Below are 14,893 nucleotides of genomic sequence, written 5' to 3' on the forward strand. Positions count from 1 at the left end.
AATGCTGAAAGTTATTTTCCTTGAAGAAACAAGCTCACTTAATTTTAGAAAAATGAATGACAAATAGATAAATCTGTCTGTCATTCTTTGAAGTGTTTTAAAAATAAATATTCCATGAAAATGGTAGCTAGTTCAGTTTGCAACTCAAAAACTGGTACTTTTTCTTGAGACAGCCATTTTACTTTCATGCACAGTAAATATGCTTTATTCCTATTTCTCATTTCATGATAGAAATATTCATCAGATGTGTATTCATAGATTGAGTTTTAATAAAATTACTAATTTTTACAAACTTTTGAAAAACTTTGAGGTTATGTTGGTAAAGAATACAATAACTACTAGTATATTTTGGCAGTGTTGTGTTGATACCTCATAAATGATAGCAGTTTTTCCCACCACTGCCTTTGGTGACACTATGCCTGTGGACGGTGGATTTTACAAGTGTTTCTCAGTTTTTTCCTCTCCCCTTTAGGTGGGATAGGATGGTCCGAGTGTGCTGTAAGTGGGTATTGCCTTTCCCCTAGATCAGTCATGTTCTCATGACCTAACCCCATCAGGTTGGGTCCTGGTTAACTAGTTTCTCTTGAGGCCTTGTTAAGCAAAGAGTGTTCTATTTCAAAATGATTCCTTTTCCCCACCCCTACCCTGTAAGAAGTGTAAAAAGATTTTTATTTACTGTGGGAACCTGGTTAAGGTAGAATTTACAAAACTGTGAAGTTGCCCCTATGACTTGGTCCTCCTGGAGTTTTAGCTCTCAGAACTTGTTCACACTCAGCCTCCAGCAGTTCATCAATTACAGTCCAGGTTTTTCTACTCCAGCACTGCTTTCCGCTGCATTTTCTGCTCTGAGTCTCTGCTCTGTGACTCCTCGTATTCACCTGTCTCTCCAGTCTTAGGGCTTGTGTCCTGACCTCTCTTTGAGATCCAAAAAGAGTTGATATTTCAGTCTGTTCAGCTTTTTTGGTGGTGTTAGAATGAGCGGTGATGTGGAAACAGAAAGTGGAAGTTCCCCATCACTGCCTTTGTATTATCTGTGCAAACCCAATAAAGTGAAAAAGGCAAATAACACCTTAGTATTACTTTCAAAAATATTTGACCTCACAGACCTGAAAGGACATCGGAAATCTAGGGGTCTGCAGACTGTACCTTGAGAACCTCTGATGGACCCCATCCAGTGTTCATGTATTGAGATGTTCAGGTTGAAGTTAATGCTATTATTACCATGAAGACTCATTGAAAAAGATCCTGATGCAGGGACAGATTGAAGGCAGGAGGACAAGGGAATGACAGAGGATGAGATGGTTAGATGGCATCACCGACTCAGTGGACATGGATATGAGTCTGAACAAGCTCTGGCAGTTGGTGATGGACAGGGAAGCCTGGCATGCTGCAGTCCTAGGTCTCAAAGGATCGGACACGACTGAGCAACTGAACTGAACATGAAGAGAGAAGCTAACATTTTTGTGCCACAAATTTTTTGAGTTTCAAATATATCTCATTCAAGCCTCACCAGAAGATGAGAATGATAATACTTATTATTATCTCCATTTTACAAGTGAGGGATATGAGGTAGAAAGAAGTTAAGACACTCCCCCAAGATCACAAAGTTGGTAAGTGTCAAAGCAAGAATTGTCCTTCAGACCTTTTTCTGGAAGTGAGAGATATGTGCAATGGGAAGAGGCATCACCTAGGGAAGAGGCATCACCTAGGAACTGAAGCCCAGGACATCTGAAATGGTCCACCAGTAGGAATAGAGGATGAAAAGTTACCTATCAAGGTTATGCTTGCCTGGATAAACACTATCAGCCTGTCTTGACAGTACTTAGGTTTTAGTTATTCTTAATGGAGAAGATACCTGTTCTATAAACATCTGTTTCCTTACTTTCATCATTTTCATTTTATCTCAGTTTGGTTGAAGAAACTTAACCAAATCCAGTGCTTTAGATTTCTTAGTTTTCTTCTTTACAGATGATTTTTTACAACAAACTTTATCAATAGTCACTGCCTACTCACTCAGATATGTAAAAAAATATTGGTACATTTATGTGTCTATTCAGTATAAAGTAGAGGAGAGGCTTTGCCTCTAGACATTAAAAGAAAAGATATACCATATCAGAAACTCTATGTGACTCCAGAGAGTCACATATTTACTCACAAATATTAGAGAATAAACCATTTATCTGCATCTGTTCCCATCATTAGAGGGACCTAGTCCACTCATAAATGCTCATATTCTTTCCAAATATTTAACACCCATTCTGCAACTAAAGTCGTTTGCTTTTCCATATATTTTGATGTTTCCATTTCATAAGGAGACTAGTAGGATTCAAATAAAACTGCCATTTACTCAGTATCTATGTTATGCTCAAGCTAAGTCCGTCCTGTTTTTCTCCTTTCCCATCTCACAAGTCTTTTGAGACTATTCATGTCTAGTGACTTCTACTGTGACTTTATTGACTTATCTGTACTTTCCATCTGCCTTCAAAAGAAGAAATTGAAGCTTAGAGAAGTTGAGGGACTAGCCCACAGCCATGCAGTTTTAGCCTGAGACTTCTAACACCAAATCCAGAGAAATAGGAGAACAGAACAAAAAAAGAAAACTGCATAGTTTTGTTCAAACAGTATAGTATAGTTAGAACAGGCTGGTAACATTTATCCAGGCAAGCTGCTTTGGTCTATCCGGTAAACCCTGTATCTTTCCCTCCCCCCCCCCCCGCCCCCACCCCGCCAGTAACCCTGTATCTTGAAATAATAAAACACCTATGAGTTGATCAGAGCTAGCTGTCTCTCAGCAGTTGGAGATTTTCTTTTTCTTCCAAACAGTAATGAATTAAGAGTTAGACTATGTATGAATGGTATAGAGAAAGCATGAGGTACAATGATGCTATTCCCTTCTATGTAATTTACTGTTGTTTTCTTTTCTATGAGCCCTGAGGTTGCTTCAGTATTCTTCTCGACACAGAACTCCGAGTACCACTACCAATTGATCACAGTTAGCAATTCAAGATGAAAGCAGTTTTCTTCTCTGGTTTAAAGTAAGTCTTCATCATTGTAAAGGACTCAAGAACTATTTTCTCTTTTAGAATTACATATTGAAAGATCACATTTCTGAGCTGTGTATGTTTAGGATTAGATGCATACTCATTATCGTAAACGAAATAGTCCGACGCTGCTTAACAGGTTAACTCTGTACCTAATCACACAGACAGGGTAAATCGTCCATTACCAGACAGCATCTGTGCCTTCTTCTCAGAACCTTAATGCAGCCAGTTGCCACTTGTTTTTCTTCTGTGCCCTTCAATAAGTCAAGGAAGGTTAGCGTCAGAGCTCTACACCACCGGGATCCAAAGAAGATGAGTCATACACACCTGAGCACTGTGAGCTGCAGCCCAGACATCCTCTCTTGCTCACCCATCCGCCCTTGCCTGCATACTCAGGAAAAGAAAAGGGCAGAGTTGAAATCTTGGATGAGCTTCCCAGAAGAAATCCCTCAGCTATACTAACAGGACTCTTAATCAACTGGCAAATTCCCTCAGGCTTTTCAGAAAAGTTAGGCAAGGTCCGCAGATAAAACTTTAATAAAAATTAAGGTGCTTATTCATTGCAGTACAATAGGAGAACCACCATTTACTGGTAGGCAGCAGGGAATGGTACAACCCAACAGCTGTGCACGAACCTCGAAGCTTTCCCACGGGTGCTTTCAAGCCTCAGTCAGGACAGTGATGAGGGAACTATATTGGAAGTATGGAGCTTCTGATGGCTCAGGTAAGTTGGTCAAAATCAAAAGAAAAAAAAGAAAAAAATCACACTTCAAAGGGTTGTCTGCATTAAGAAAAGCACAAGAAAAGAGGAGAAGAGAGAGGGCAGCCCCACACCTCCAACTCTGTCATGGAGGCTCCTCTTATCATTCTGCTCCAGTCCCTGCGATTATGAGGAGGGAGGGAAAACATCCACTAATCAGGGCAGTGTGGTGTGCTATTCACAAGCTCATAACTGGCAGTAAAACAGAAAGGCCCGTGTCTGCTCTGCTGAGTAATTTCCACACTGAGGCCCTGAGCAGAGATGTTGTGTCATTTGTAACATCTGCCTTGGCATCCAGGAGCCAAAGTAAGCTAGTTAGAGAGTTCCACTGCTTCTTTCTCTCTCTTATGACAAGTCTAAAGGACTCAGGGTTATTTATAAAGAAAACTAGTCTGAGCTCTTCAGAGAGTTGTCAGTTTGATGCAGGTGAGACAGAAGAGAGGATTGGAAGCTAGGGAGACACTCTGGCTTCTTATTTACCTAGGAAAGAGGGGAGAGTGTTATCAGGTATATATGGAGAAATCCTCGAGTATCAAAGCAGAAATAGGAAGAGTGTGGGGGGGATCATCAAAACTGCACAGGTGGGAAGACGGTCTTTATGCCTTATTAGTTTTCAGGCTCTTCACAATGTCTCAGACAACAAGAGTGAACAATTTTTATATATGAGACCAAGCTCCAGGAGTAATGGGGCTTCCCAGGTGGCTCAGTGGTAAAAAATCTGCCTGACAATGCAGGAGATGCAGGAGACAAGGGTTTGATCCCTGCGTTGGGAACATCCTATAGAGAAGGAAATGGTAATCCACTCTAGTATTCTTGCCTGGAGAATCCAATGGATAGTTGAAACTGGCAGGCTGCAGTCCATGTGGTTGCAAAGAGTTGGACATGACTGAGCATGCATGCACACATCTCAGTAGTAATGATGGGGCTTAATACGAACTGCTAATTGCAAAAGTAGTTGGTTTTTAATTGTAATCTTAACCTTTCCTAATTATCCTAAAACCCAGGTCCTAGACGAGTGCTTCTCACTCTTAATGTACATACAAATGACCTGGAGATCTTGTTAGACTAAGGATTCTGATTCTGAAGCTCTTGGTGGGATTGAATACAACTCCCAGCTGATACCCCCAACCCTTCTCAGTCGCACAGTACTGCATAACACATTTTTGGGCCGTGGCAGTATTTATTAAACAGCCTTCACTTTTTCTTTCTTTCATTACCTTGATTTAAAAAAAAAAAATAGAGGGTCCAAAGTGCAGTCATAGCATATGAACCACATCTTATGGAGAGCAAGTCTCATTTCTCACATAGATGGGAGAAACAAAGTGGTAAAGGAGGACTCCGCCCAGGCATGAACAGGTGTGGATGGTCACTTTATTATGAGCTTGAGGGTCCAGTAAAGCTTTAGTGGGTGTTTGCCCAAGCTATAAACCTGTGCAACTAAGTGCATATTTAGAGAGCCCAAAGAAACTGGAAAATAGAAATATGAAACCTTTTAACAATTTGTCATTAGAAATTATTTCCACATAATACAAGAAAAGTCAAAGCCATTAGCCATTCTACTCAAAAGTTAAAGTCCCAAGGGCCTTTCATTATAGTTTCTCTTGGCCTTGGACTGTTGATTCATTGAACCATTTCATGATCAGTGACTCTCAACTGATAGTTTCTTTGATGCAAACTCTAATGTAGATACTATGGATCACACAAAACTTGAGAAGACATGGAAAATGGCATCAAGAAGCCTTTGGAAAGCGGGAGAATAGAGGATCTAATGCACATTTTTTTTTATTTGCTATGTTTCTATTATTGTCCTTTAAAATCTCCACAAAGCAGTTCTTACCTCAGCAGTTCCTAAAAGGCTGACTACACACAGCAGCCAATGCTGTATATACTTGCTGGACCAGTATTGCCAAACAGTAATCATTTTAATGACATTTATACCAAATGATCTCACACTGAAATGGTTTTAAACTTTTCCATTGTCCTTTCTGTGTGTTAATTGTGGGGGGGTTCTGCCTCATAGCTTCTCTGAGGATTTTTATCAGTATTCCTCTTTCCATTTTACAGATGGGAGGACTGGGCAGAGAGAGGTTAAGTGACTGCCTAAAGCAGGAGTTGGAGTCAGTGGCAGTGCTTGGGCCCTCTGTTCTCATCCTTAACCACTGAGGCATCCTGGCTCTGTCACCTCAACTTCCTGCACCCACCAGGCCTGCCAGCCACTGTAACAGCCAGTGACAGCCGAGTCATGATGAGCCGCTGTGTTGGGAAAAGAAAGTATAAGCCAGATTCTCGTCCTATATAACTCTAGGGGAACTTTAAATTGCCAGATGTCAACCTGGAACCTTTCCTGAGTGGGAAGCTCTCAACACACAGATGGAAAACACGGTTCCCTAAGGAGGATTGGGCTTTAAGGACACATTCAAGGCAGACCTCAGTCCAGAACACAGGAATGGCACCTGGCTCTCCATGACTCAAAGTGTCCCTTTGCTGTTTGTCATTTAATCTTTCCAGACACCAGATCTCATCGCTAGAGGGCATTTGTTTTCTCATTTGCCTGTGAGTCAGAGCACTGTATTGGAAAGATAATAGGCTTTGTTATCGTCAGGCTTGGACTTGTATCTTGTCCCCACCTCTCATTAACTGTGTGTCATTGGACCAGCTGTTGAACCTTGCTGGGCCCCACTGTTCTTATGTTTCAAGATTTAAAGCTTCCGGAAGCAATTTTCACTATGATAGCTTGAGGGTTAAATGTGACGACATAACTAAAATGTTGCTGCTGTATAACAGACTCCCAGTGCATGCCCTGTTTCTCTCCTTTGTTGCTATTCATGAATGAAACGTCTTGGAAATATTTGGTGAAGGGAAATAATGTTAATACATTAGTCCCATTTAATAAGCATTCACTGTGGGTCAAAAATGTATCAACAAGTTATCTCATAAAGAAGCAAGGTAATTGAGATAAATTAACTGGAAAAATGGAATGCTAAAAAGGGGTTAGTTAATTGTCCTCAAATAAATGAACTGCTTTCATTCAATAAATTATGGTTTCTTATTAGTTTTCACCTCTGCTGAAAGACACAGTGAAATGTGTTTAGAATCAAGTAATGCATAAAGAAAAACCTAATAATAATGGTTAAAATCTAGAATATTTTTCTTGGAGAGAATGCCCAGAGGTTTATGGAAAGACAGGTATAGTCCCATTTTAGGGCAGCAGAATCAGTGAGAACCTGCAGTTACACTAACATTCCTAAAATAATATATGACAAATATGGGGAATTATTTGATTAACTAGAAAACTATCAATAAGAAGAAAGGATTCACAGAGACAGCCTAATATTGAGAGGAAAGGATAAGAGTTATTATCGTGTAACTTTCCTTTTCAACTTACCTCCCAAGAAAAGGTATTTATAACTGCCCTCTTTACCTTAGATGAGTTTACTTTAGTCCTCAGTCTCCTCATATGTAAGTGGGATTGTTGAATTACCTTATTTTAGGATAATTTTTAAGCAGTTGGTTTCTTTCTGATTTAAGATGTCTCTAGAATTACAAAATAAAGGGACATTTTCATACTTTTTTTTTAGAATCAGACATACTTTGCAAGATGAAGTATGTCTGAAATACAAATTTTCATCTATCTAAAAATGACGAAGCTACTTTTCAGTTTGGAGGCAGGATGATGGATTCGAGGTCACAATGCACATTGCATCTATGCCTGCCATGCAAATGTTCAATAAAAATTTTTTGAATAAAATATTGCACAACCAGATAATCTCAGACAGTAGCTCTACAATCTTTTCAAGCATTCATTCAGCAAACCTACTCTGTGGCGGGCAGTATGTCTGTTATTTGCAGTGGTATTTGGATATGATATGAGCACCAAAGTTAATTCTTTAAGAATACCCTCTACTCAATTAAAAAATGTCCCAGTACTCTCAAGGGCAAATGAAATCAGTGATTTTGTATAATAGAGTAGAAGCTGCTAAAGACAGTTTGTCTCTTCAGTAACCGAGGCTCTCAGGGAGGAGAGTTGAGATGAACTGGAGGATTTGTAAAATTCTGAGGATAAAGGAGTTTTCTCTTAGTCTTCAGCAAATGAGATGATGGGGCACTAAAACAGTGGTAACTTGGAGAGAAAAATGAGATTTCTGGTAAATGTGGACCTTATTAATGAATCACTACATTGTTAATGACTCAGCCTACACTGAAACAGGTGAAATGGACAAGGATGAACAGGAAAGAGGTGAGCAAGTAGATTTTCATGGGGGTTTGACATGCAGACTGATTTTCAAAGGCTTTGACTCAGAGGACTCAGAAAGTAAAGCCAAGGAAAAAGTAGGTGTATAGAGTGAGTCTCTTTTGGTGGGTGAGTGAGTCATACCATAGGTTTCTTTCCTTCAAATAGTATTGTCATAGCGTCTGCTTAAGTTATTTGATCCAAGCTTTAAAAAGAAATATAGCAAGGCTCCCTTTCAGAAAAAAGACCCTAAGGAGTTTAACAGAAATTATGGTTTCTTTTCATCAACAGTGCTATGAGTCTTACTGCCACCAGCACTAATTACTGTGGCTCACAAACCCTGATCTCCTTCAGTTTAAGCCCTCAAGAATACTCAGAGCCAAGCAGTGAAAATCCAACACTGACATGGGCTTTTTGCTCTCATTTTAAAATGCATTATGTAAGAGGGAGAATCCTTATCTGGAACTACAGGTTTGAACACACTGTACATCTTAAATTAGACCTCTCTTTGAAGCTTACTTACAGAAAGGTAGATGGGAACACAGATAGAGGTGACAGTCAGATCCGGGGCCCATGCTGCAGTGCCTTTTATGTGAGAGGGTTAGAAAAATATGAGCAAAAACTGAAAGACTATAGACACTAAATAGCTGTGTTTATTTGAGGAAGGGACATCCATTGTTGAGAACATTTCCTTGAGATTTATTCTTTGGAATTATGTCCTTATGAGAACAGGTTAACTCTTCCTGGGAGGAAACTATTTCCTGTCATGAGAGAAATTAAATTAACTCTTTTAATCACAGTGTGGCGCAAGGTAGAATTGTAGCAGATGCTAAATGAAAGAACTATCCTTCATCTGAACTTTGCAATGTTTAGCTTTTTCTTTCCTCTAGGACAGCCTGTCCCTCTCTCCATACAATTCTTCTGCTTACCCCATTCTATACTTACCATCTCTTTACTGGTTTTCCCTCCCTTTTACTCATTATTTGTTACAACTTTATTATACGGGGCATGATTTAGAAAATATGTCCAACATATATGTGTTGAATACATACTTTGCTCAGTCATATCCGACTCTTTGCAACCCCATGGACTGTAGTCTGCCAGTCTCCTCTGTCCATGTAATTCTCCAGGCAAGAAGACTGGAATGGATAGCCATTCCTTTCTCCAGTGGATCTTCCTAGCCCAGGGGATCGAACCTGGGTCTCCTACATTGCAGGCAGATTCTTTACCATCTGAGCCACCAAGGAAGCCTTTTCATTTTTAAAACTTATTTTAATTCTTAAGTTGACACAGTATTACATAGTTTATAACGTAGAGGGACCAAAATCATCCATGACTTTACCATTCAAGCCAGCAAACATTATTTTGGGAAAGAAATGCTTTTTGGAGGAAACACAAATCTAAAATTAAATATCATTTTACATTTTTAGGTAGAAAGCACAAAATCATACTCAGAGTATTCTTAAAAACATATTTGCTATATTTAAATTTCCTTAAAAGCCATCACACTTCATCAAGAAGTCTTAAGTGGGTGAAGATGATCTCGTTTAACAGATGAGGAGAGAGTTTCAGACAACTATTTCAGTGACAAAGAATGGATTAGATTTAAAATGATCCTCCCAGTCCAGGCTCAAATAGTGGTAACATACTTTCCCTGCATGGGCTGGGAATGGGCCTGGAATTGTTTCTTGTATCAGAAGGTTGTACTGCAAATTGCCTTGAAAATATTTTCTAAATTGTAGGTGTGATGAAAAGTCTTTGGGGACTGTGTCTTTTTTTAACCAGACGCCAATTTTCAAAGGTGAATATGAGAATAAGGTATATCCAGGCAGCTCCTAGACTGTTAAGAGTGGAGATTCATATCCATGTCATTTTCTCTGTATTGGCAGATTAGGTCACAGGTCTCTGCTTAACAGAGGCATTACCAGAGCCCTTCATGGGCAGTATAGGCAAATGTACTTTGACTTTTCATCTTTCTTAGTTTAGAGCCTATATAAAATTGGTGGCTCTTATAATTCCAGTAGTAACCTAGGTGTTTTATCACTTGATTTTTTTGTGTGGCTCTTGTACTTTTTTTTTTTTAATTAGTTTATTTTCTATTTTTTAACTTTACAATATTGTATTTGTTTTGCCATACATTGACATGAATCCACCATGGGTATACGTGTTTTCCCCTTCCAGAACCCTCCTTCCACCTCCCTCCCCATCCGATCCCTTCGGGTCATCCTGGTGCACCAGCCCCGAGCACCCTGTATCATGCATTGAACCTGGACTGGCGATTTGTTTCACATATGATAATTTACATGCTTCAGTGCTATTCTCCCATATCATCCCTCCCTCACCCTCTCTTTAAATGAAGCTGGATATAATCACCAAAATGAGTTTTTAATGTAATTTACCCATATCATTGTGGTTCCTGTAAACAAAAAAAATTAAATAGATTTGACTTCTACACTCTTGGTGTTTGATGAAGACACAGAGTTTGGCTTAAGATTCAAAATAACCCTTCCTCTTAGATCAGGCAGTTGACTCTTGTGTTGCCTGTTTGTGTTGGAGTAGATTCAGTGATATCAAACCAGTGCAACATGATTAACCCAAAAGAATCAGAGGAGGAAAAGGTTTTTTTTTTTTCTGCTTTGAATATTTGATAACATTTTTTCCTCCATATTATTCATACAAACTTGTTTGAAGTGAAAAAAATTATTTAGCTAACCCATTTTGGGTAGGTTGAAAGGAAGGTAGGTTGAAACCCATTTGGGTAGGTCATTAACTAGCCTGAGAAATTTTTCAGAGTAGAGTTACTTTTCACCAGCTCTCTTTTCAGAATAGCTTTATGTATTAATCATGCCAATATCCACACTCTGAGAAAACCACTCTACAGTTAGACAAGAGAGACCAGGCATTGAAACCGGTTCCTCAAACCATTGAAATCAATCAGTTCAGTTCAGTTCAGTCGCTCAGTCGTGTCCGACTCTTTGCAACCCCATGGACTGCAGCAGGCCAGACTTCCCTGTCCATCACCAACTCACGGAGACTGCTCAAACTCATGTCCATCGAGTCAGTGATGAAATCCAGCCGTCTCATCCTCTGTCATCCCCTTCTTCTCCTGCCTTCAATCTTTCCCAGCATCAGGGTCTTTTCGAATGAGTCAATAAGACTTATCAATAAATTGGATGTGATTGATAAGTAAAAGGAGGATTTTAGGATGAAACTCAGATTTCTGACTTGGGAACAGGATATAAAAAGTAGATTTGATCATGAATTTCATTTTAGGTAGATCAAACTTGGGATGTCTATGAGAAGTCTATTAGGATATATTATAAATGGGTCTAGAACTAAAAAATGAGGTCTAGTTCTGAAATAGATAATTGTGAATCATCAGCATATAACCTAAATTGAAAGGTGTTTAGCAGATTAAATGTGATAAGGCCAGAAGAGACACTTTAACTGTAGGGGGGAGGGTAGGTCCAGAGCTTAAGATACCACCTTCCTATGAAGGTGATCACTGGCAGCTCAGACATGGTTGCTGGAGTGGTTCTCTTGTCTCCATGCATTTCCTGCTCACAACTGAGGCACAGGCAGCAGCCCTTTTCTTTGAATGGGGCAAAAATATAAGAGAAAGACTGCAGAACTGGAACCCCCTTCCCTCAAAAATCACTTACGCTTGCCAATAAATAGAGGTTATGGTTATCATGGCATCCCAAGGAAATACCCCCCTGAGTCAGGTGTTGCTAGTCTGGGGGCTGAACAGTGAAGATTATGGGTAGATTGAGAAGGCAGGGAAGTGCTCGTCCCTTCTATACGAATGGAGCATCTCATACTGACCGTGATTAAGGCTAAGACTAAAATTAGGCAGTCTCTGTCCCAAAACTCAATCTCAAAGGCTGCTTCTTTATTATTCTAACACTCTTCTTTTAAATGTAACCAGTTTTTAGTCTACAGAGGTATCTATTTAAAAAAAAAACACAAAACATGTATATCTGGGAGATGCCACACTTTGAGAACATATTGTGAATTACCTGGATGTTATAGTGGCAAAAGTATTGAACTTAAATTCAGAACAACTCGCTCTAATTTTCTGTCCTACCATAGTCATTTTCCTTTCCTAGTCCCCTATGTCTAAGCTGATAATAAGTGATAGAATTACATGAGATAATCTCTAAGATTTCTTCTCTAAACATTTCTGGATGAAAGTTGATAGCCAGCAACATGTAAATGTTTATTCATACGCTAACTCGATTCTTCAGTTATTTGTTTAATGATCACGCTAAGCACACATTAGGTGCTCCAGGGATACAGATAAATAAGGAGCTCAGAGACTAGTGGAACTGAGATATATATTTTTCCCTAGGTGAAAATGTATTTTCTCAAGAACCATTTCTTCAGGTTGTAGGTCCTTTTTTTTATGAGTCAGACTTGGCATATGGGGTTGGAGGTTGCTGGAGAGGAGAAAAAAACATTTATTGTCCAAAGTGATGTCCTGAGAAACTAATCTTGAAACTGTAGATGCTGAGGGTCACAACATAACCACACTTCGGGGGACTTTTAACAAAGAGTAGTGCCAATAGATTGCAGTTAAATAGACATCCTGGTAACAGAATGATCTAAAATAAAATATCAAGACTCTACCTCTTAAGGTAAGAGTCAAAAGATACTCAGAGGTATAAGAGAAGAATAGCCATGTGGTTTTGGGGTCTTTCAGTGGGTATGGAGCTATGTCTAGATAAAAGTGTCTAATGTGTATGGATCTGTCTAGTTGATATGGTTTCACATGGTGTCTGGAGCCAATGTGTACCTGCTAGAGCATTCCTATTTTTTCTTAGACTCTTTCTTCTCCACTGTTCCATCAAACGGGATATAAGTTTCTATGAGTTATAAGAGCAACTTTACTTATTTTAGGAAAAATGCAGTATGGGGAAAGGAACAAGTGCTAATGAGAGAGTTGAAGATCAGCTTATTAAACCAGAATTATATGACTGAGTGGTTAAACTTGCTTTCTTACAGCATTATTTCTTTTTTCTTTTATGACCATCTCTTGCTGTTCAAAATCCCCACTTTCTTCTTTCAGTAAGAGGAGTATTTTTTTTTTTTCCTTCCAGGGAACTATGCCTTCATCATTCCGCATGACCCTGATGGCTATGCCCTCCTCAGCCAGTGTGAGAACCCATGACTCCTGGTAAGTTAGACTATATTTCCTTGGCATTTAGAAGTATCAGAGTTTCAAAACACATGCTTTGAAAACAGCTGATGCAGAGTCGTCCATGTTGCAAACCCCAGTGAGAATGCCCTTCTTTTGACTACGTTGAAGCAACTTTGGATCCCCCTTTCCCAGAGCCCATTCAGTCCCTCTCTTCAGTTCTCTTACCTGTCCAGTATTCTGTGAGTAAATTCCTCATCTGCTTATGCTAGACAGTCTACGCTTCTCCTACTCACATTGTTATAGATTGGGTGTTTCTGTCCTCTCAAAATTCATATGTTAAAATGCTAACCTCCAATGGGATGGTATTAGGAGGTGGGACCTTTGGGAGGTGATTTGGTCATGAGGGTTGGAACCCTCACCAATAAGATTAACACTCTTACAAAAGAGATTCTGGACAGCTCTCTAGCCTCTTTCCACCCTGGGAGGATGCAGTGAGAAGTATGCACATCAGAAGAAGGCTTTCATCAGAGCCCATTCATATTGGCACTCTAATATCAGACTTCTAGCCTCTAGCACTGGGAAAAATAAAATTCTGTTGGTATTAAGCCACCAGTCTATGGCTCTTTGTTAAGGCAGCCCAAACTGACAGAGATACATATTAAGTAGATAAAGCCTTCTCCATATATAGCTTAATACAGTGAGCCCTTCCTATTAAGAGGAAGGTTAGGAAATATATTTGAAATATTCTCCAATTTCTCCAGGCCAGAATACTAGAATGGATAGCCTTTCCCTTCTCCAGGGGATCTTCCCAACCCAGGGATCAAACCCAGGTCTCCTGCACTGCAGGCAGATTCTTTACCATCTGAGCCACAAGGAAAGCCCTCGTTTTCAGAGGAAGCTTAGGAAATATATTTGAAGTAGATTTGGGGGGACAGAGTAAATGATCCTAAATCATCTTCCTCAAATATGTATAAGGAAGAACAATGAAATTCAGATTCTTGAAGGTCTCCTTTGTTTGAAGGGCTTCCTGGTGGCTGAGCTGGTAAAAATCCGCCTGCAATGCAGGAGACCTGGGTTCGATCCCTGAGTTGGGAAGATCCCCTGAAGAAAGGGAATGGCTAGCCACTCCAGTATTCTGGCCTGGCGAATCGCATGGACTACAGTCCATGGGATCACAAAGAGTTGGATATGACTGAGCAACTTTTACTTTGTTTGAAACTTTGTTTGTATCATTTCTGTTCTATAGAGATTGGTCCTGAAAACAGGAACCCCTCTTAACAATAGAGGGACTTCTTTGGAGGTGTTGACAGGGCTCTGCTCATGTCCAAGAGCTACTGCAAGCAGCTCCTCCCCCTTTTACTGCTGGGTAAAGTGAAAGGTCCAGAAGTTTCCTCACCTTCTGCTTTGGTTCGTGAGAAAAGGGATTCCATTATCTTCTACTCTCTCTTCAGACTTGTCTATAAGTCATTTATTATATTACAGCATTTCCAGAAATTTAGCAAATTCTTGAAAAGAAAGATTTAATCTTTTCAAGAGAAGCTAGAGAAGATTTATGGACGCCTATTCTTAACATGTCACAATGTGGCTTGGCTGCTAAATTTACTGGGACCGCCTACACAGCTGAGGATTTCTGTGACTGCTGGAAATAATGACTTTAGGAGGTAACCAAACAACATTAGAGAAAAATATTTGAGAGAAAACAGATTTTTTAGGTTACAGAA

The 14,893-nt window shown here is 39.6% G+C and overlaps 1 long non-coding RNA gene across 1 annotated transcript in view; it reads left to right on the forward strand.

Moving 5' to 3' along the window:
• LOC145530588 (uncharacterized) overlaps positions 1–14,893 on the forward strand; it is a 142,316-nt gene that overhangs the window by 38,199 nt on the left and 89,224 nt on the right. The window contains exons 2-3 of the long non-coding RNA XR_014071919.1: positions 2,929–3,035; positions 13,132–13,208. This is a non-coding gene — a long non-coding RNA (uncharacterized LOC145530588). The remainder of the gene's footprint in view (positions 1–2,928; positions 3,036–13,131; positions 13,209–14,893) is intronic.

This window comes from Giraffa tippelskirchi, chromosome 12 (genome assembly GCF_054371585.1).
Source record: "Giraffa tippelskirchi isolate mGirTip1 chromosome 12, T2T-mGirTip1v1.2.pri, whole genome shotgun sequence".
Classification (NCBI taxonomy): domain Eukaryota; kingdom Metazoa; phylum Chordata; class Mammalia; order Artiodactyla; family Giraffidae; genus Giraffa; species Giraffa tippelskirchi.